The sequence below is a fragment of the Cydia splendana genome, chromosome 23, assembly GCF_910591565.1.
Source record: "Cydia splendana chromosome 23, ilCydSple1.2, whole genome shotgun sequence".
Taxonomy (NCBI): Eukaryota; Metazoa; Arthropoda; class Insecta; order Lepidoptera; family Tortricidae; genus Cydia; species Cydia splendana.
The window spans coordinates 6,778,767-6,801,052 of NC_085982.1; the positions used below are offsets into that span (position 1 = coordinate 6,778,767).

Sequence of the window (22,286 nt, forward strand, 5' to 3'; positions counted from 1 at the left end):
AGGAAAATTACTACGTTTGTTATGGCAGTCGTCCGCTATCAAACTATCATCTTAGAAATACGTTTTTACCATTTTTTTATTACTTAAATGTTACATTTTTAAATAAATGTATCTGCTAAACATTGAACAATAGGGTATTATACTGTATTTAAAATAAATTATTTTACACCATGCATGAAATAAAGCACCAGATAATTATTAGAAAAACACAGACAGAAGTTATTTTTAAACACAAGTTCTTTTTAATACATCGGATAGAAATAAAAAGTAGGTGAGTTGACCGTGACGTCACGATGTAATGTTTCATATAAATTCCATATTAGCAAATCGTTTTGACAGTTCTAAAAAAGTAACTGATTTGACTAGTAAGAAAATACCCTATTCTCTACAAACATTTATGTGACAGCTATCCATATAAAAAACCGGGCAAGTGCGAGTCGGACTCGCGCACGAAGGGTTCCGTGCCATAATGCAAAAAAAAAACGAAAAAAAAAAACAAAATAAAAAACGGTCACCCATCCAAGTACTGACCACTCCCGACGTTGCTTAACTTTGGTCAAAAATCACGTTTGTTGTATGGGAGCCCCATTTAAATCTTTATTTTATTCTGTTTTTAGTATTTGTTGTTATAGCGGCAACAGAAATACATCATCTGTGAAAATTTCAACTGTCTAGCTATCACGGTTCGTGAGATACAGCCTGGTGACAGACGGACGGACGGACGGACGGACGGACGGACGGACAGCGAAGTCTTAGTAATAGGGTCCCGTTTTACCCTTTGGGTACGGAACCCTAAAAATGAACTCTCATAGGGACCATCATTCGACGCGAGAGATATAGCAAAATCATATACAAGTAAAATAAATATCTTAATTAGATTATAACACAAATACCGCTTATTTTATTCACTCTAGCTCTATCTAACAAGTTATCATCAGTCATTTTTAGCACTTGACCATATTATCGCAGGCAACTGTACCTATAATATAGGTTCGACATACCTACTTAACTGATATATATTATAGCTACTGGATTATTATAAGGGACGATATAAAATTATAATATTTCTGTACCTAGGACCACCGGTGCACTAACATTCAGGTACAAAATCATGGACGCGGTAAACGTGTGTTGAATGTCACACTTGGGATCAATTAAAAACCGGCCAAGTGCGAGTCGGACTCGCCCATGAAGGGTTCCGTAGCAGCAAGTAACATAATAAAATTGCGATTCACGATTTATGACGTATTAAAAAAAATCTACTTACTAGATCTCGTTCAAACTAATTTTCGGTGGAAGTTTGCATGGTAATGTACATCATATATTTTTTTTTAGTTTTATCATTCTCTTATTTTAGAAGTTACAGGGGGGGGACACATTTTACCACTTTGGAAGTGTCTCTCGCGCAAACTATTCTGTTTAGAAAAAAATGATATTAGAGACCTCAATATCATTTTTGAAGACCTACTCATAAGATACCCCACACGTATGGGTTTGATGAAAAAAAAAATTTGAGGTTCAGTTCTACATATACGTAGTATGGGGGGAACTCCCAAAATTTATTGTTTTTTTTTCTATTTATGTGTGAAAATCTTAATGCGGTTCACAGAATACATCTACTTACCAAGTTTCAACAGTATAGTTCTATAGTTTCGGAAAAAAGTGGCTGTGACATACGGACGGACAGACAGACAGACAGACAGACATGACGAATCCATAAGGGTTCCGTTTTTTGCCATTTGGCTACGGAACCCTAAAAAGGGGCATTTTCTATGGAATTAAATTTCCAAACAAACTGACCAGTTTTAAATGCGCTTAGGGGTATATCAAATAGAGTCAGATCAAGAAACTCTGCAGCGATTTTGATAGCAGGCTGTTCAAGGGTAAATTTTTAACGTAGCTTCTATGAAATGATGACGTTTAAAATAACACTTTCACAGTCTGTGCTATAAAAATCGCCGCAGAGTTATCTTGGTCTATCTCTACGAGGATATTCTTTGTTGTGTTATAGAAAATCTTCCTAACCACGATTGACTTGGGGAGTCTGAGATCTGCTCGACAACTTAATTGACAAGAAATAGCAAAGGCAGTAATTTGTACGAAAGCGTCGATAATCTGATCTTTCAACCAAGAGGGGTAACTAGACTAACTAGGCTTTTATTGGCATTTGTCCAATTTTTGACGATGTTTTCCTTCACCTAAAAGCGACTGGCAATGCCAAATTCAAATAATGTTTCATACTGATGTTCCAAAAATTTCATTATTATGAACCGGGTTTGAAATCAGTATGGGAGGCCGTAGGCTGCGTTTCTACCAGAGATGTGCAAGGATGTGTTTGTTAACTGATGGAAACGCAGCCTCATTATGCTCAACTCCCAACGCTTGTTTGTCTGTCCGTTTTAATAACTTGCATAAAACACACATCTTCGTAGCTCCTATAAAGGGCGCGCACGGCAGCGGCAAAGATAAACAACCGACAAAAATATAAATTTATGCGCGGCACTGAAAAGTAAAAAATATCGTATTTAACATATATCTCACTTTTGTGGCTCGCCGCGCCGCGCGCTAGCGACAGGTGGATACGACATGGCTGACGCATCTTTATTTGCTTTTATAATTTTTTTTATTGGGATCACCAACATAAGATATAATTTACATACTATAGTCCGGCAAGCCATTCCCGTCAGTAGAAACAATCCGAAATTTAAAAAAAAATTGCCGCGAAGGTTTGACTTTCCATAGAAAATAAGAATTTCGCGCCTTTTTCTACTGACAAAGTGGATTTCGTCAGATTAGGTAGGTATATAACTACATACTATAAGAGCTGATTTAGACGGTGCGCGAACGCGAATACGACTTTCGTTACATTGCGGGCTGTTGGTTACGTCCAATTCAACCGACCGATAAAGACCCGCAATGTAATGAAACTCGCATGCGAGTTCTCGCATCGTCTAAATGAGCCCTAGAGCACATTAACAGCTTTATATTGATCCTTAGAAGCAATCATAGAATGCATTATCAATTTAAACTTGGAAATAACACTACTGTATCAGAAAAAGCGCTAAGTGAAAAAGGGATACGTATATAAAAACTAAAACAACTAATAATACACCTACCTACTTAATATTAACAATCAACATTCCACACAAGTAACTAAAGCTTTATTAGACCAATAACGAAAGCTTAAAAATACGATTATTTTTCGATTTGTAATTTTTAATAATACACACAATATAGGTAGAGTTAGACCAAAAAAAGTCTGCAGCGATTTTGATAGCCCACGCAGTGCAAGTGTTATTTACGTTATAATTTCATAGAAGTTTGACGTTTAAAATAACATTTACACTGCGTGGGCTATCAAAATCGCTGCAGAGTTTTTTGATCTAATTCTAGTAATCTATTGATTTCTCTATAAATTACAGGGTGTTTTCAACCCTTAGCCAGACTTTGCCAGATAAAAGGAGATAGGTACGGTTAAGGAATTTATTTTCAGTATAATTTCGTACCTAGTCACAGTGACAATAGTATGAGGTCTCTAGCGACTTTCATATTGATTGCCACTGTGAGAAGGTACGAAATGCGGGCCGATTTTTGAATTTCGATCGTTCGATTTTGTCACTCGAAAACGGTCGAAAACGGCGAAATGCTAATTTTTTAAATTCGAGCGATAGAAATTGGGAATCAAGTGGTATTGACCACTCGTTTTCAATTCTATTATGTAGTAGAATTTAAATGCCTAATAGTATTAGAAATATAATTGAACGGAAAACATGAAATCGAGCGGTCGAAATTCAAAAATCGGCCCCATGGTACTAAAATCAAATTCTTTGACTGTACGTAACAGTTTTTAGTATGGTTACATTAAATGTCCCACGTCCCACACAAAACATAAAACATTAACATCTGATTATTACTTAAAATTGATAAAACAACAAAAGGATAATCAATAGCCATGGAAGGTACTTTGTTGGACTCCAAACAGGAATTAAATCTCCTATCAGGTAACAGTGAACGGATACTTCTCAGAAAAAGGTAAAAGTGGAAATTCTTTCGGATTTTGAGGTTAGAATTTCTCTATTTCTGATATATATAGGTAGTGTACAGACTTAAGTCAGAGAGTTAACGGCAGTTGTATCGACTCTGCACAATCTATCACCATCGCCAGTTATAGGCGTGTGATATATTCAACTATTAAGTCTTAAAAATTCTAATTAGTATATGAAACAAATTAAACAAATCAAAAATAAAATTATTAATTTTCAGACATCTAAGGCACACAATAGGTATCACAATGAAAATCGCAAAGTCGGTAGCATAATGAGATAATTCACATAATCTTATCCTTCTAAACCTAGTCGTGTCATGTTCGAGCCTCCTTCATTAGCCGAACAAAACCAATGACATTTACTATCACCATCCCCATGACCAAACGACACAACTCCAGACAGCGCCATTAGAAAATCAACTCTATTAGTTAAGCATAACGGTTTAGATTAGTTTGTACGGTTTTTCTAAATTAACACGTTTGGATAGGTGTGAAAGGTATGACATTTGAAAATGTACGCGGCGCAGTTGAAATTTGATTTTTAAATATCGAACGTTCGAATTGGGCTCTTTATTGTGGTCGTTTTAGTGGAAAAGGAAACTAAGGGTTTTTTCTTTAGGATTAGGAGTTCGATGGTTTTGGAAGTTGACTTTTGAAGACGGCGGGATAAATTTATGAAACTTTTGACTGCCAGGTAAGTAAAAATACCTATTGGTACAACCTAGCAAAAACGTTCTTGGTGTTCAAGGCTCAGACCAGCCAACCTTTCTTCTTCTTCTTCGTGTTAGGGTAGGGACTCACGCCTATGTATAACTGCGACCATCCCTGATCTATTGTGATCGCCACCTACTACAACTCTCGATCCAAACCTGCAACATCAAACAGCTGCAGGATCTTTTTGATCTCGAGAGACTTTAACTCCCGGCCAACCTTTAGAAATATATGTATATTTAATTGAATAATCGTTAAAATAAAATTCTGATTATTACGCGTTTCTAACGTATCAGTGTTTAAAAATAAAGGAGCACGTTTCCTAATCGCATGTGATTGTTATAAAGTACCCATCCAATATGGCGGCACAGTAGCAGCCATCGGTATTTTAACCGGATTGCTAGGCACTCGGAGTTTAAATCTAATATTCGTGATAGCGTGATAGGTACGTCTTTTTATGAGAAAATTGACTTTATTCATTTATTATTTAATCGTATGGCGATATATAATCAAATAGGCTAAATTATGGTACCCAGGCACCCTTCATAGTATGACGTAGGTACTTACCTACCTATTTATAATAAATTACCTTCTGCTCGCGATTTCGCTTGCGTGGGATGATGATGATGATTGATAAAAACTATCCAAAGTATGTCCTTTCTCAAATTATCCCTTTTTATTTAGCTTACTTTGGTCTCCCACTACTGGGCAAAGGCCTCCCCTCGTTTTCTCCACTCCACCAGATTTTATCCAAATCGGTTCAGCGGTGAAAAGGTAACAGACAGACATAATAGTTACTTTCGCGTTTATATATAATATTATATAAGTAATAAATTAAAGCTACATATTTAACTCTCTTAAGGCCCATATTAGCTATCCAGTCATTGCCCAAGTACCCATATTTATGGGTGTCGTATCAATGACTACAAATGGTGGCCCGGACGAGTTTGTATATTATTACTATTATCAGTGCCGGCTCTGGAGCGATATTCATATTCACCCTTTACAATTCTAATCTTGATTCAAATCAATATGATATTAGGTACTCTCATTACGACTCGCTCACACCTATACTATCCCGTAACTATAGCGTGTGCGAGGCGCCCTGAAAGCAAATTACAAATCAAAATCAGACTGCCACACCTCCAATTTTTAAATACCTCTTCACCTTATCTACGGCTCTCATGAAACTCTATGACAGCTAATCTTTTTAAACAGGTACTACAGTACCAGAGATTTGGACCACAGTCTTCCCAAAATGCCAACAAACCGGTATCACAGATTACCGAAGAATTAGAGGAAATTTCGAATTTCGAATGACATTAAAAAGTTTTTTAGACGCGTTTCTTGTTATTATTTTGAATGGGTATAGACAAAAGAAGGATTAGGGCTACCAACATTGACAATATTATCATTAGGGTAGCGACACACCATTGTTTCATTGCGAACTTTTGTTCTTTAAATAATGGGTGATAATCGTTCGTGTTGACAGCTTTATGTCTATTTTTATTCAGTTTTGAGTAATTATGATTAAGGGTTAACAATAGTATGAAATAGATAAGTTATAATACAGTTAACAATTGAAACTTTCACACTTAAGCTGCTTAAAAAGTGGGTTGCTTGACTTCCATGGGTTTAACCATTTAGGTGGTCTGGTTAATCAGGTTTACCCAAGAAACAGTTTACACACAGTTGAGAATCCATTTTGTAGGTATTGAAATTATTGGCATGCTAACTTGCATAGGTAAATTCAACTAATATGAAAATGGGGCATTTTATATTGATCTTCCTCAAAATGTGACCCGTTCTCCATGCCTATTGAGTGTATTATGTAACGTTAGAATACTTAGGGAGGCCTAGGTACTATTAGGCCAAATTCACTTCATATATAGGTTTTGTTACCAACCGACCTAGGTACTATTAGGCCAAATTCACTTGGCCTATAGGTTTTATTACCATTCAACAATATATAGAGACTGAACATTAAACTGAACATTCGATGATAACATTCTTGCGGAAATGTCATCATAACATAACATTCATTATTTATTTATTTAGAAATTTAATTCAGGCAACAAGGCCCATATTACAAATACCTTACAGACTAACATACATATGTATTTTATAAACTTGAAACTAAACACTATTTAGTCGACAAAACGGCGTGGCTCCGTTGCATCGGCTGCTCTTGCATCATTGCCGGTCCCTTGAGATTTCAATTATCCAGATTTCACTGTAGTACTAAAAGCCTAAAGGTACATTTTGTAGGTCTTATTACCCACCAACAATATATAGAGACTGAACATTAGACTGATAACATTCTAGCGGAAATGTCCGATATTGATTGCGAATGATTAATCGAATAATAGATTAAAGCAAGGTTAAGATAACACCCTTATAATAGGTAGATAGGTTTTTATACTATGACGGTGGAAAACAAACATACAATACAACCAACAGGAGTCAGGCGTCCTGCAACTACAGAGGTGTTAGGTACCGTAAAACGGGATGAGTACGTTTCGCGGGGAGAGGTGGGTTATGAATGGGGAGAAAAGGTTTGAGAGGGGGTGAGAAGGGATTTCAAGGCTACTGCTACAAAAATAATGTATTCCAATTTAAAATGGAGCTATAGTTATACGCATAATAAAAAAAAATCGGTCCAACAATCGTCCAAAATCACCTTTGTATGAAAACCCCTCTCACCCCAAATACGAGGCACTACGGGGTGCGGTGGGTTTTCCTCTTTATCGTCAAAGTTATGAAATGGAACTACCCAAAATAAAATAAAAACTAAAATACAAACGTTCGGAACACTTATTATATACACCATTCAGTTTTCATATGTAAAAATAAAATGTTATCGAGGTTTGAATTTCAGTTTTGACCCGACTCACCCCATTTTACGGTACTTGCGCGTTACCGACCTTATAAAGGCAGGGACACTTATCCCACGTACGCAACGTTATGCAATGCATTATGACATCTGAACCCTGAAATTTGTATGCTTAGAAACATACTTGTCATGCGTTGCGTACAAAAGGAAGAAGATACGATACGATACGATATGGAGTGGATGTGTCGTATCTTTAGCAATACCTTAAATTTCGAATCTGGCAGAAAGAGCTAAGACGTAGCCTTATTTTTACCCGACTACGGCAACGCAAAAGGAGGGTTATGATTTTGACCGGTATGTATGTGGGTATGTATGTATGTATGTTCATCTGTTCCCTCATAACTTCTAAAGTACTCATTGAAATTTGACAAACGATATTTACAAAACTTTGTTTCAATGTGTCATACCTAAAATACTTTCAAAGACAAAACAGAGACTATCAACAAATACATACTAACCCCCTTTTTCATATACCTAGCTTAGCAAACCTGTGTAAAATTTTGTCCCTTTCTAACAAAGAAATTACAAAATTACGGATAAGGACATACGATTATCAAGGGCAAGACTTAACAAGCGTTTTTGAATAATGCTAGAAATAATTATGGTCAAAATATTTATGGGCAAAAGATCATAACCTCATAACCGCAAAAATACTTTTTTTGTTCAACCTGGTTATTTTGTTACCTTACCTAAAATAAATGAAATTTAAATTGTCTTGTATGCGACGATGCATTTTTTAAATTACATTTATTATATGTAATTGAAAAAATATTGTTATTTAATATTTTACCTACTTACCTATTATATGAGCGATATATAGGTACTCTTGAGCACTTCTTTAAAAAAAAGTCCATCTTAACCTATTTAATAAAAGTAAAATATAAACAAATTCATTTTCCACCGCGGTGGAGACCAACTTTCTAAATGACCGAGACGAGACAGGGACAGCACGTGCCATTCGCGCAAATTAAACAAAAAGTCCTCCTACGCACCATGAAACTACCTAATTTAAGAAAAAAGTCGACAATAGACAATTGACACTCGTTTACTTTTTTTTACCTGAAAATTCGTATGTTGGGAGGGGAGGGGCGCGGAGGGCGCGGAGCGCGGCAGTCTCGGTTCGGCCGCTCGAGGGGACGCCGTGCCGCTCGCTTTATCAACAATAGATCATAAAAATCGAACAAATCCTCACTTTAACGTAGTTTTAGTAGTTTACATTTATTTAAGCAACATTTTAACTAGTTTATTAAAAAAACGAAGTTTTCAACATCGACTTAGATAAAGAAATTACTCCAAGACTGAAAGGACGTATAGATTAAAATTGTGCTTCTTTTTAATTTCGATAAGATTAAGTTTTAACGAACGATAACGTGAGTGTGCGTGCCAGTGTCGGTAATTAACGCTTTTCAGTGCAGCGGTATTACTAGTGTTGTAAAAAGATTGGATTTTGGTGCTTTTAAGGTAAGTTTTCCCAAAAAAAAACTACTTATTTAACAACAGCCCAAACAGACTAATGCGTTTACCAATGTTAAAAAAATATATTTTTTTTCTAAGCATTAATGAATAAAAGCCATTTTCTGGGTGAGTTTTAAGAAATTGCAATTGTATAGCGGTTCTCGCGCGGTACCGCCCTATGTTTTCTTACCCTCATTTTATTAGATTTTAGAGATACGCCTACTGTGTACGCCTTCGTTAGAAAATACATTAAAAAATACCAAATAAAGAAACAAATATTTCAAAACACTACAAATACAGTAGCTTATTTTACAAAAAAATATTAATCTGCGTAAAAATTAATATTTATTTTATTAATAAAATCTTTAGTGTCTGATTTACCTATCTTTTTATTATATACGTTTGTAATTACTTGAAAATATATTAATAGCTACGAATAGGTAATATTTAACTGATTACAAAGCTTCCAATTATTGAATTACAATAAAATCTTAATGTAGTATAGCCAAATGTAAACTTAAATTCGTATTAATGGAAAAAGTAATGATGTTCCATTTGAGGTTATATTTTGTTTTGCAATTAATATTTCAAAATTAGATTAGACACCTGTTTATGTTATAGCTATCTACTGATATCAGTCAGTGGTATTGAAAAAGTAGTGAGTAATTTAGATTTTTAGGACAAATAGATAAACAGAGCAAAGCAAATTGTGAAATGAACTTATCAATCGATTAAACCCTTGAAAGATAATGTTCTAACTTTTTGTAGCTACTGACAAAACTGTGGCAACAATATTATTTTGGTATGTCAAAGAAAATTTAAAAAGTGAGTTATGTAGTTTTGCACACCTACCTATAATTGTGGTAAAAAATTGGATTTAGCAATATTTAAGTCCTAATTATTCTAATAAATATAAATTTAAAATTAAATATTTTTGCTTTTGTAATAATTACCTATTCAATAAAGTAGGTTAGATATCGGTCCATTTATTGAATAACTAGTGCGGTATATAGGTAGAGTCGGACCAAAAAAAGTCTGCAGCGGATTTGCTAGCCCACGCAGTGCAAGTGTCATTTATACGTCATAATTTCATAGAAGTTTGACGTTTAAAATAACACTTTCACTGCGTGGGCTATCAAATCCGCTGCAGACTATTCTTGGTCTGACTCTAGGTACTATACTTACCTAAGTACCTACATCTAAATTGCGATTATGAATAGCGTTCCGTCGGTCTATTGCTTTACGTATTTTAATGACTACTAATACTAGTCATAGTGGGGTACCCCACTAAGACTAGATAGTAGTAGTAATCACTTTATTGTACACAACACAGATTTACATAAATAAATCACAGTAATGGAAATACAAAGGCACTATTAGGTATTGGAGGTACTAGTTTTTTTTAATTAGCAAAAAAATAACCAGATACCTAACTAATACCTACTGTACCGAAAGGTCGCGGCGGACCGAATACCAGTGATTATCGTCCGGTGGCAGTATTGTGTACGGTAGCTAAGGTATTTGAGTCTGCGATTTACCAATCGGTTCAGGCCCAAGCTAGCGGCCAAATGACTGACGCGCAATATGGCTTCCGGAAGGCGCGCAGTACCACAGGTAACCTACTGCGTCTCATGGTTAATATAGTGCCGGCAGTGGATGCAGGAGACCAGGTGGACGTGGCGTACTTCGACTTCCGGAAGGCATTTGATACCGTCGACCTTGATGTCTTACTCGTGAAATTGGCAAACGCGGGTTTCACTCCGCATACTCTCACTTTCTTTGCCAGCTATATGAGTAACAGGCGCCAGTATGTGGACTGTGCAGGTCACGTGTCAGAACCATATTTCACGAGGTCTGGCGTAAGTCAGGGGAGCAATTTGGGTCCCTTAGAGTTCATTTTAATGATAAATGACCTTCCTGACGTTGTTAGAGACTCCATTTGTCTACTCTTTGCTGATGACCTCAAGCTTGTCTGCAGAATCAATGACAGCTCTGACTGTATTAAATTACAAGAGGACATACATCGAGTGGTTAAATGGAGTAAAACGTACAAGCTACATTTCAACGCGGCAAAGTGCGCCATACTCTCATTCACCAGATCTCGGAATCCTATTTGCTACCAATATGTGTTAGAAGAGACACCGATGCAGCGTGTGGAAGAAGTGAAGGACTTAGGGGTGTTGCTGAAGTCCGACCTTACCTTTCGAGACCATATTGTTTCAGTATGTAAAAGGGCTTTCCGAAATCTGGGGTTTGTGATGAGACAGGCTCATGCGTTTACTAACATCAATGCGATACGTGTATTGTACGAGGCAATTGTCAGGAGCCATCTAGAGGGTAATGCGGCCATCTGGAGTCCACACGAGTCGAAATATCGGCTAATGTTGGAAAGAATTCAAAATAAATTTATTAGGTTTATATATTTAAAATTATACGGAGTATACCCTTTTTATCCATTAATGTATCCTACATTGTTCGTGTTAGGAATGGTAGGATACAATAAACTTGAAGTTAGAAGGGAACTGGGGCTAGCTTCATATATATTTAAGTTGGTACGAGGGAAGTTGTGCAATCCTGGAGTCCTGGCAGAGGTGCGTTTGAACGTACCAGACCGGTATGTGTGGCGGCGGCGGCGGCCGAGCCTGCTGGCCGAGCCGCGCGCTCGAACGCAACTCCTTCGCCAGGCCCCCTTTACGCGCGCAATTCGGACCCTTAATCGAGTAGCGATCGAGTTAGATTTGTTTTTTTGTTCTTTGAACGAATTCACAAAGGCCACGTTATATGTATTGTGTTACTGTAATTTGTAACAATGTACCTATGTTGTTTAGTTTCTTTTGTGTTAAAATTCCATACTGTCGAATTAGGATAGCCTGTAAAGATGGTTGTGTGTATGTTAAATAAATAAATAAAAAAAAAAAAAAAAATATTTTACAAGCTTTTATTTAGTTTCACCTGACCGTTGTCTGTCTGTCTGTGTGTAATCAAATCTTGCAAGTTAAATTTGATCCACTTTCCGGTTTCCGATTGAGCTGAAATTTTTCATACATACGTAAGTCGGGTGACAATGCAATATTATGGTGTCATCGAGCTGATCTGATGATGGAGACCGGAGGTGGCAATAGGAACTCTGTGATAAAACAACGAAATCTAACTGTGTTTGGGGTTTTTAGAATTGTCTCGATGAGTATTAGTTGCCTGTGGAAAAAAAAGTACAGTCGGCGATAAAAGCTTGTACCAAAAATGAAATTTTTGCCAAAAACTTATTTATGATTTTGGTGATGGTTTAAAATCGAATTTCAATTTTTATTTTGAAACTAAAATATGCTGATTTGTATATATTTAGTAGGTATATTATCCTTATTTTTCGGAAAGGGTTCTTCTAGTCCTAGGTTTCTGTCTCGGTCTGAAACGCGCGTAGAGTATCTAGGTACCCTGCAATTACAAGCAACCTCAGGCTACGGTAACCACTTAGTCAAAATATTCATAGGTACATTTTTCAATAGTTTTAGCATTTCCTCCAAATATAAATAAATAAAAACTAGATACACCCATCCGTTAAATTAGGAACGGGTACATACTTATATTAGTGCGACATAAAATAGTAGAAATTAAATAAACTGGAACTAAAAAAAATCCACACTAAATTATTGCATGTTTAAGCATTTACGTCAAAAATGTGACAGTAACGTAGTAAGTGGCGCCCTCAATAATTTTCCACAAATGCTTGTCGGGCTACCTACAATAGCTATTACTCCTACCTCTCAAACGTAAGTACTTACCCCTCGCCGAAAACCATTAAGCTACCCCGCCCAGGGGTGGAACCACCACTGGCAACATCGTTGCGTAATAGTGGTTTGATGTCTATTGTTGTTTTTTTATTTTATTTTTAAAAGCGCGGTTTTTGGAAATTGCTACTTGGATGGTTTTAGTGAGTGGTCTTTTTATAGTGATGTTTTTTCGTGCAATTCACAAACGGAACGTTCTTACAACGTCGTTATACTATACTCTGTATCTTTAGGTATTTAAACAAAAGTAAACAAACAATTTGTACATTTTCGGGTAGTTATAACATTTATTAATTAACCAACCAAATACAAAACCACCTGGACCTGTCACTGAACGACCTGACTTTAACCTACATTATTTGATCATGTAATGTTTTCATCTACCCTCAACTGGTTTGAGGAGCCATTTGAGGGTAGATTTTGTGTAGGTACTATTTTTTAAATACCTAAAGATACAGAGAATAGATTAAAAAAACAGTAATATTAAGACTAATTCTTTACTAAAAAAATAATTATTATTAAATACCGTAAACCGGGGTTACTTTGATTTGCGGGTCGACTTTGATAACAACTTCCCTCCGCTACTAAAGTGCTTGTTTTAACGAATTGAAAAATACCTTCGCAGTTATTTTTTCTTTTTTGGCAATACTGATAGTTGCTTAACCGCGTAGTAATCGGATGCGAGTGTAATTATTAATATTTCGTGTAGAAAAAAAATATTAATGGCGGGTACGCTTTTCTACCTGGTTTTCTTGGTTGAAAAACTTTGACTGTATTTGTGCCAAATGTATTAAACATGTAATTTTATAGTGTCTTAGGTTAATCAGTGTTTATTCGTGAGTTTATAAAAAAATACCCGAATTCGACAACCTACACATGCGCACGTAGCCGGGGAATCCATGGGTCGGGGTGTCTTTGGTCACTTATACGTGGTGAAATTGATCAAAATATTAAAGTAACACCATGAATTATTTTGGCAGCTTACGATTTTTTAATGTATATTTTTCAATAGTTATATAATAAATAAGTATCGTTTGAGTCAGTGCAAGAGGAAGAGGATGTAAAATTATAAGTTTGTATGTAGGAGTTGATCTTCGGAACTGCTTATCTGATTTAAAACATTCTTTTTTATTGTATGGAATTAACTTTCTGGGTGGAAATTGGCTATATTTTATCCTGCGGCTTTGATTTAGGTTTTTTATCATACGTGCATGAGGCCACCAGCCCACCAGGGTATTAATTCTACAATAAATAATAATGCATATTCTTTTATAGAAACAATGCCAGAGATTACAAAAAAAAATCGAGACTACAAAAAATACCAAGAAGATCAACTCAATGATGCACTTGAAAAAATAGTGGCGGGCTTAAAATCTATTCGTGCGCCATGGAAAGCATACAATATTTTATATAGAACTTTATACAATAAGTATAAAGGCAACATATCAAAGGCACATACCAAATTTACTGAAACGGAAAAGCTTGCAATTCAAAAATCTGTTGCTAAGTGCGATGATAAGTTAAACCCCTACGTTATTTATAGTAAATGATCTAATAAGCGCTTAAAGTTATTAATTTGTATCATTTGGTATGTTATCAAAGTAACCCCACACCTTAAAAATATATATAACTTAAAAAGTACTTAACAAATTTTTATTTTTTTATTTTTTACGGGCTTATTAGCGGGTCTACTTTAGATTGTCAGCAAAAAAAGTAGTGGTTTCAAAGTAACCCCATTCTCAATATAACTTTGATCACGTTGTTTTTATTTTTTTCTGAAAAAATTATAAGTCCTAATTTTTTTTTATTTGGCAGGCTGAAAGAAGAGAAAAAACCGATTATTATATTTTTATTTCATATTTCTACGTATATTAGGATCGTCAAAAACTGGTCCCAAACTCTAAAATTGATCAAAGTATCCCCGGTTTACGGTAGCTTTAATTTTAATATGTTTTTAATTTGTATACTTTTCTTCATTGTTTATGAAAGTATTCCTACTTACTTCTAAAAAAGCTTTTAAATTTTTTAATAATTTTCCATGTTTAATGATATGATAGCAGACCGAAAAGAACATGAACTGATATTGGTTTGATTAATTAAATAAATAAATAATTTTATATGTAGGTACCAACTTAGGTAAGTAATAAAAAGGAAGCGTTGTAACTTGTAATCACAAAAAAAAACTAAAAACTTAACAATAAGCGAAACTATGAAAGAATTATGACGTTTTAATAAACAATAATGTAATATACCTAAATAAAATACAACATTTTTAAAATAAATACTACATTTCATAGACCACCTTCAGCCGCAGGTAAAATTATCAATAACCCGGGATTAACAAAATCGGCTATTGTTTGATTTATAGTTTAATTTTAATCTGCACTTAGAGAAGTTGCACTTACGTCTTACGAGATAATTTGTGACGTTCCACGGGAAAAGGTATCTTATGGCGGCTGGTGCTTAAGTCGCTTAACACTGCAATAGTATTGGAGTTATAATTATAATAATAGCGTAAGCGCCAACCGCCATGAGGTACTATCGGGTGCAGCGACGGTTGAGCATTTCTCAACGAAAATCGCTTGCACCCAAAACTTTAAAACGTCACGCCTTCTTATATTACAAGTATTACAACCAATCACAGTCGTGCCTTAAGTATATTGCATCGGTATTGTTTTTGGGTTCTAACCTGACCAACCCAAACATGTGTTGACCATCGTTATCAGTTGCATTTTAAACGGCATTCTATGTTAGAAATATTACACAATTACACATCTGGTGCCCGTAAAGCAATTGTGCGACCAAGAATACTTGGAAACTTTTTTAATAGCCATAATGTTTGTCCAGAATTGTTTAATTTTGCGCACTTTGCGTGCGGAGACCGTGCGGCGTCTTAACTTAACATCTGCCCGCTTGAACGAATCTTAAATTGTTTAACGACCCTTACTTTTTTTGGGCACGTATTTAACCGGTCAACTAATTAATCGGATTTCAGTAGCTTAAAAAAATAGAAATAGGTACTAAAATGAATTCCTACTTTGGCAACAAAAGCGTTAAAATATTTCAATATGAGCAAGGTACCAATTATTTATTTGGCAACTGAATTATTATGACTCGCGTACGAAGGGTTCCTTACCATTGCGCAAAAAACGGCAAACAAGTCACGTTTGTTGTATGGGAGCCCCACTTAAATATTTATCCCAACAAAAACATAAATGTGAAATGAGAGCCAAGTTCAATATTAAGAATATGTGTTGTTGTTGACTCGCTGACAAAAGAATTGAGATCTATATGGGTGCCAAGTTCTGTGTTGTGTAGAAAATCCTGAAATTATAAAGGATTTGACTTGGCTAGTTTTTACCAACAAACCAAACTTTAGAAAAGTAGCCTATACGTAAAAACTAGCCAAGACAAATCCTTTATAATTTCAGGATTTTCTACACAACACAGAACTTGGCACCCATATAGATCTCAATTCTTTTGTCAGCGAGTCAACAACAACACATATTCTTAATATTGAACTTGGCTCTCATTTCACATTTATGTTTTTGTTGGGATATCATTACTTTTTGTACAGAAATTACTATAGTAGGTATTCATCATAAAAGCAGTTTGCCTAAGCTGAAAAGGAGACCCTCGCTAACGCGCGGTCAATTGTTAAAAAGTTTCAGTTTTCAGATTTTTTTCTTTTTTATACGCCTAATAGTCTACCTTCATGCCAAATATCAAGTTTCTAAGTGATCTAGAAGTGGGTTAGGTTTTTGGTCTATAAGTATTACCTAATTCATTTTTTTACATCTAAGTATCAATAATTTCCCGTTTTCAGATTTTTCCCTCTATATACACCTAATAGTTTACCTTGATGCCAAATATCAAGTTTCTAAGTCATCTAGAAGTGGGTTAGGTTTTTGGTCTATAAGTATTAATTATTTTTTTTCCATCAATATATCAATAATTTCCAGTTTTCAGATTTTTTCCTCTATATACACCTAATAGTCTACCTTGATGCCAAATATCAAGTTTCTAAGTGATCTAGAAGAGGGGTTAGGTTTTTGGACTATAAGTATTAATTATTTTTTTCCATCGAAATATCAATAATTTCCAGTTTTCAGATTTTTCCCTCTATATACACCTAATAGTCTACCTTGATGCCAAATATCAAGTTTCTAAGTCATCTAGAAGTGGGTTAGGTTTTTGGTCTATAAGTATTAATTATTTTTTTTCCATCGAAATATTAATAATTTCCAGTTTTCAGATTTTTCCCTCTATATACACCTAATAGTCTACCTTGATGCCAAATATCAAGTTTCTAAGTGATCTAGAAGTGGGTTAGGTTTTTGGTCTATAAGTAATAATTTTTTTTTTCCCTCGAAATATCAATAATTTCCAGTTTTCAGATTTTTTCCTCTATATAAACCTAATAGTCTACCTTGGTGCCAAATATCAAGTTTCTAAGTGATCTAGAAGTGGGTTAGGTTTTTGGTCTATAAGTATTAATTATTTTTTTTCCATCGAAATATCAATAATTTCCACTTTTCAGATTTTTCTCTCTATATACACCTAATAGTCTACCTTGATGCCAAATTTCAAGTTTCTAGGTCATCTGGAAGTGGGTTGGGATCTATATGTCAGTCAGTCACAAAAATGCCGGTTTTTAAACGTTAATTTATCAGTAACTGTTTGAGCTACGTTTATGAAAATTTGTATTTTGGACAAGCTAAGGGGCTTGAATACATGTGCCAAATTTCATTAGTGTAGGTTAAGTAGGTTTCAAGTTGTGAAGGGGTCAAAAGTAGCTCGAAATGGTTCGTGTAATATTACACACGGTTGCTGCGTCGCCAGTTCCTTTTTCTTTGAACTTGGCTGGACACGCTACCGCGTGTCTAGATTATAAAAGTAGTTAAGTATATTTTATTCTTACCTATATTATAATATAAATTAAACACATCAATAGTATTATTTATTTATTGATCTTTGTTGAACTCGTTAAGCACTCAACTTTTTTGAGACTTAGATAAAAAAATGTGGCTAGAAAAAAGGCAAGTCGTCAAGAGATTTAATTTTAGAACCGAAACTGCGAGGTAAGGAATTAGAGTTGGGTCATTAGAATGCATTCAATTTTAAGTGAGTGTTACTAGCCAGATGTTTCTTGGTGGTTTACTTATACAGTAAAAAAAAAGCTACTCCTTTCGATTTCATATCCGTTGTAAATTGTACCGTATTGTTAGGCACGTTACGTTTATATTAAAAATGTAGAGTTACTGGTTAAAAATCTTGGACTGTTCCCATTGGTGGATAATGTAAATAAGTGACCGCGGCTGGGGTGCATTTGAAAACGAACTGTAGCATGCTCAACCGTCGCTGCACCCGATAGTACCTTTACCCGTGGGACGTCACATTTAAAGCCACGTTTTAATCTGTCATTAACGCATCGTAATCTGTAGTCTGTCCTTTAAATGGAGATTATAGCAACTGCTAAATATTCTTAGAAATTCAGGCATTTCTCGATATATTAAATATTTACTAAGCGTATTATTTTATTACTTTAACTACCATTCTATTGTAAGCATCCTTTTCTTTTAAATTAAATCATCCTTAAAATATTAAATTACCCTTTTCCGGTTCGGTTAATTTTCATTTGAATTAAAAAAAGAAATAAGGAAAATTCTCCAATAACTCTTTTTATTAACTAGCAGAATTTCTGTAGTAACTCTAATGCTAATTGATTCCCTAGCATATCACTAGTTAATAGTAATATTAGAATTTGTTATTTGCAAAATTACCTCGTTATCGAAGTTATCCCAATGGACTACTTATATAGATTTTTTCTGGTCGATAAAAGTTAGAGTTAAAATTCAATTTCTAACCCCAACGCAGACATAGTGATATAAATATAAATATAAAGTTCAGCCATCTTCGAGAGGGCGTTGCCCAGACCACGCCCCTTTAACGTTTAGGTAGTACATGTTTTAAACAAACTTTATGCAACTATTAAACAATGCTTGTGACAATAAATGTCATTGAACATATTAATTAATTTGGTTATGTTGAAAAATAATTTTGTTAATTGGAATAATAAATTTCAGGGAAAATAATCACTGCAGAATTAAAAGTATTAATTGACAATTTGTCGTAGTAAATAATAGTAGATGAATAATATTAAGTTAAGTATGTATTTCGCATACTCTTGATAAAATAGCGTGTTACGTTTAGCTTGTAGGGAATTATATTTTTTAATAAATAAAACATATCAACCTTATAAACTAAACTATGTTTTTTGTACCATTTGGTGTTGAAACTCTAGGTCCATGGGGTCCCAGCGCGCATAAGTTGTTCGCAGAAATCGCGAAGCGTCTGGTTGACGTAACTGGTGACCGAAGAGCTGGCGGCTACCTCGCACAACGTATCAGCATTGCGATACAGCGAGGAAATGCCGCCAGCATCCTTGGTACAATGCCTCAAGGGCCTATTTTAGATTTAAGCTAGTTATTAATTTCGTTTAGTAGTACCACTGTATATATATTGTATGTGAATAAATGTTTTGTTTATTAAAAAAACTATGTAGATAAATCAATAAAAATGAATGATAGTGTACTTACCTACCTATAGGTAAACAAAGGAGATAAATATTAAATTAAAAACAAAATACTGTCGGCCTTTTATGCTACATAGGTATTACTATTAGGATTTATTAATTAGGATTCGTTTTTTTCTCTTGTAATTAACGTGCTTTACTTTATTTGTTATTTGTAACTTTATTGTGTAACTAAGTTCAATAATTTAACTGTAACTGGTTCCCCGCGATACAGGCGTAGCCTGGAGACCCTTGACATATTCTGTTATGTTATGTGTTTTATTGATAATAAAATGTATTCTTATTCTTATTTCTTCTTAGGCACTTTATTATTTTGATTTGTCTATTTATGGGCACTTTTTGCAGTTTTAATTTTAAATATTGACACATAGGTTCGGCAAGAAGGACTATGTTTTTCTAATATATCTTCCACATACAAATAAAGATTAGTTTTTAATTCTAACGTTACTAAGACGCCAAACCAACACCCATACAAGTCATACATGGCCATACAAAAGCCTCAAAACTGCCATTCACGACTTTAATTGGATAGAGAAGTGCCGAGTCAGCGCGCTTTGTTCCTTCCGAGTTACGCACCAAGGATGTATGGCTGTTGAATGAGACATGATAAAAGGTATCATTAAGAAATAGACATGAAATATAATTATAATATATGTGAATACAATCGAACCCTTAATTAATTTGTTTATAATTTTTTTTTTATCAAATAAATATTTAACATAAGTGGCTAAAATAACTGCATTCCCGTTGCCAGGGAGGTTTTGGGATTATATTGAGCAACTTTTACTATACGCCCAACCCCTAAATCGCGAAAAAAAATTTGGCTGTTTCATACTATTTGGCTGGTCCATTTTTTTTATGCTCGATTTCGGGGTTGGTCCCATAGTAAAAATTGCTCAGTATAATCCCAAAACCTCCCTGGCAACGGGAATGCAGTTATTTTTTAGCCACCGTGTATAACCAAACGTAAAACTAAACATTCCATCTGTTTACTTATCATAATATATTCAGATAGACAATGGGTTGAAACTTGAAACCTGATTTTGGTTAACATTATTTTATTTCTATAACTTGTATGGCCTCTAGTTCAATAATGGTGGTGATGGTGGTGCTATAATAAAAAAAATATTGTAATTAAAACTATTTAGTGCTTATAAACCTTTTTCTATAGTCTGTATCTTTAGGTATTTAAATAAAAGTAAACAAAATCTACCCTCAAATGACTCCATTAAGCCAGTTGAGGGTAGATGAAAATATTACACGATCAAATAATGTAAGTTAAAGTCAGGTCGTTCAGTAACAGATCTAGGTGGTTTTGTATTTGATTGGTTAATCAATAAGCGCCACTTGCACCATACCTCTAACCCGGGGTTAACCCGTTAATCCGTTAAGCCACCCCCTCCTTTACCTCCGAAACTACTGAGTATAAAATTCAAAAAAAAAATTGCACCAAAATAGTTCTTTACCTACACACACATACACATGTTTATGACAGGAAAACCTATTAGAAATGTGCAGTCAAGCGTGAGTCGGACTTAATTACTTAGTTTTTGATCCGACCCCTACGGGTTTTTTAAAGACACCACATAAAAAAATACTATCTTCCGGAATGATTTACAAGCAATAATTTCTCACAGATAATAGTATATGTGAGAAATTATTGCTTGTAAAATAAAAATAAAAGTGTTTTGTTACACTTATCACACAATTAAAAGCGGACACTTGATCTTTGATAGTTAAAAATGATTACCACAAATTGCTATTTTATGTATCCACTTAACACTTTTTAAAGCTTTTCTTCGGGGTATAACAATTATTAAGAAATCACATGTTGCACTAATAAACACTAGTGCAACATGTGATTTTTAATCACTTCAGTACCATTTTTAATTTATTTCATTTTATTGGAGGTATTTTTATAACTATCTCAGTACTAAATGAAGCACAAAACCTTGCCTGATGGCAGAAGGTTCCCGTAAACCCGTAATATAATTAGACGCTCCATAATTTTATCCTAGAGTCAGGCCAAGTTAAGTTGGCAGCTATTTTGATATTCCAGACTGTGCAAATGTTAAGTAAACGCCATAATTTCATAGAAGTTTGACGTTTAAAATAACACATGCACTGTCTGGACTATTAAAATCGTTGACTACTTAGCTTGGTCTGACTCTAGGTGGATACAAACAATTACACAGACAGATTAAAGTGTCAGATACCTATTTAAATATCAAATATTAAAAAAATTGTCTACCACAAAGGAAAAAAAAATTTAAACAAGAACTATATAATTTTGTCTCAATTGATATATGATACAACATTATTTTATTTATACTAAGTACCTGTACCTTAGACTAAGATAATTTATCAACGCTTCATGAATGGTAAATATTCAAAATTCTAGATTGATTGTTTTGTGATAAGACATTTAAGCCCGGACAAAGACATTTCAGAGTTTCCTTATATAGAAAATCAAAAAGTTCAAGAACTTTTTTCTGTGCATAATCGTATCTATAACCCATATATCGTGCTAAAAGCTCATCCAGCACTAATATATCATAGTAGTCATCATCACGAAGATAAAACATCAATTAAGAGCTTCCCATGCGCGAGCGCAAGTTAATCACCGTTTCATAGCCGCAGGCGCCATGTTGATTTTGTAACCGTCTGTACGTCATTCTATATTTAATTAATAAACTAGCTTGTTTTTGTACGTAATTAATCTTTTTGTATCTCTGCGAAACAGGGTAGGTATATTTTTGGTCGCTCAACTATTTACTGTCGATCGATACTAATGTATTTATT

The 22,286-nt window shown here is 34.6% G+C and overlaps 1 protein-coding gene and 1 long non-coding RNA gene across 2 annotated transcripts in view; one reads left to right on the forward strand and one right to left on the reverse strand.

Annotated features, from left to right (window-relative positions):
- Positions 1–1,237: 1,237 nt before the first annotated feature.
- On the reverse strand, positions 1,238–1,759 carry LOC134801909 (uncharacterized). The gene is made up of 2 exons (XR_010145736.1): positions 1,378–1,759; positions 1,238–1,282 (listed from the first exon to the last, which is right to left on the reverse strand). It is a non-coding gene; the product is annotated as an uncharacterized LOC134801909 (long non-coding RNA).
- A 6,953-nt stretch (positions 1,760–8,712) lies between these two features.
- LOC134801825 (homeobox protein OTX1 B) overlaps positions 8,713–22,286 on the forward strand; it is a 64,062-nt gene continuing 50,488 nt past the window's right edge. The window contains exon 1 of the mRNA XM_063774455.1: positions 8,713–9,110. The gene's annotated coding sequence lies outside the window, so the exon portion shown is untranslated. The remainder of the gene's footprint in view (positions 9,111–22,286) is intronic.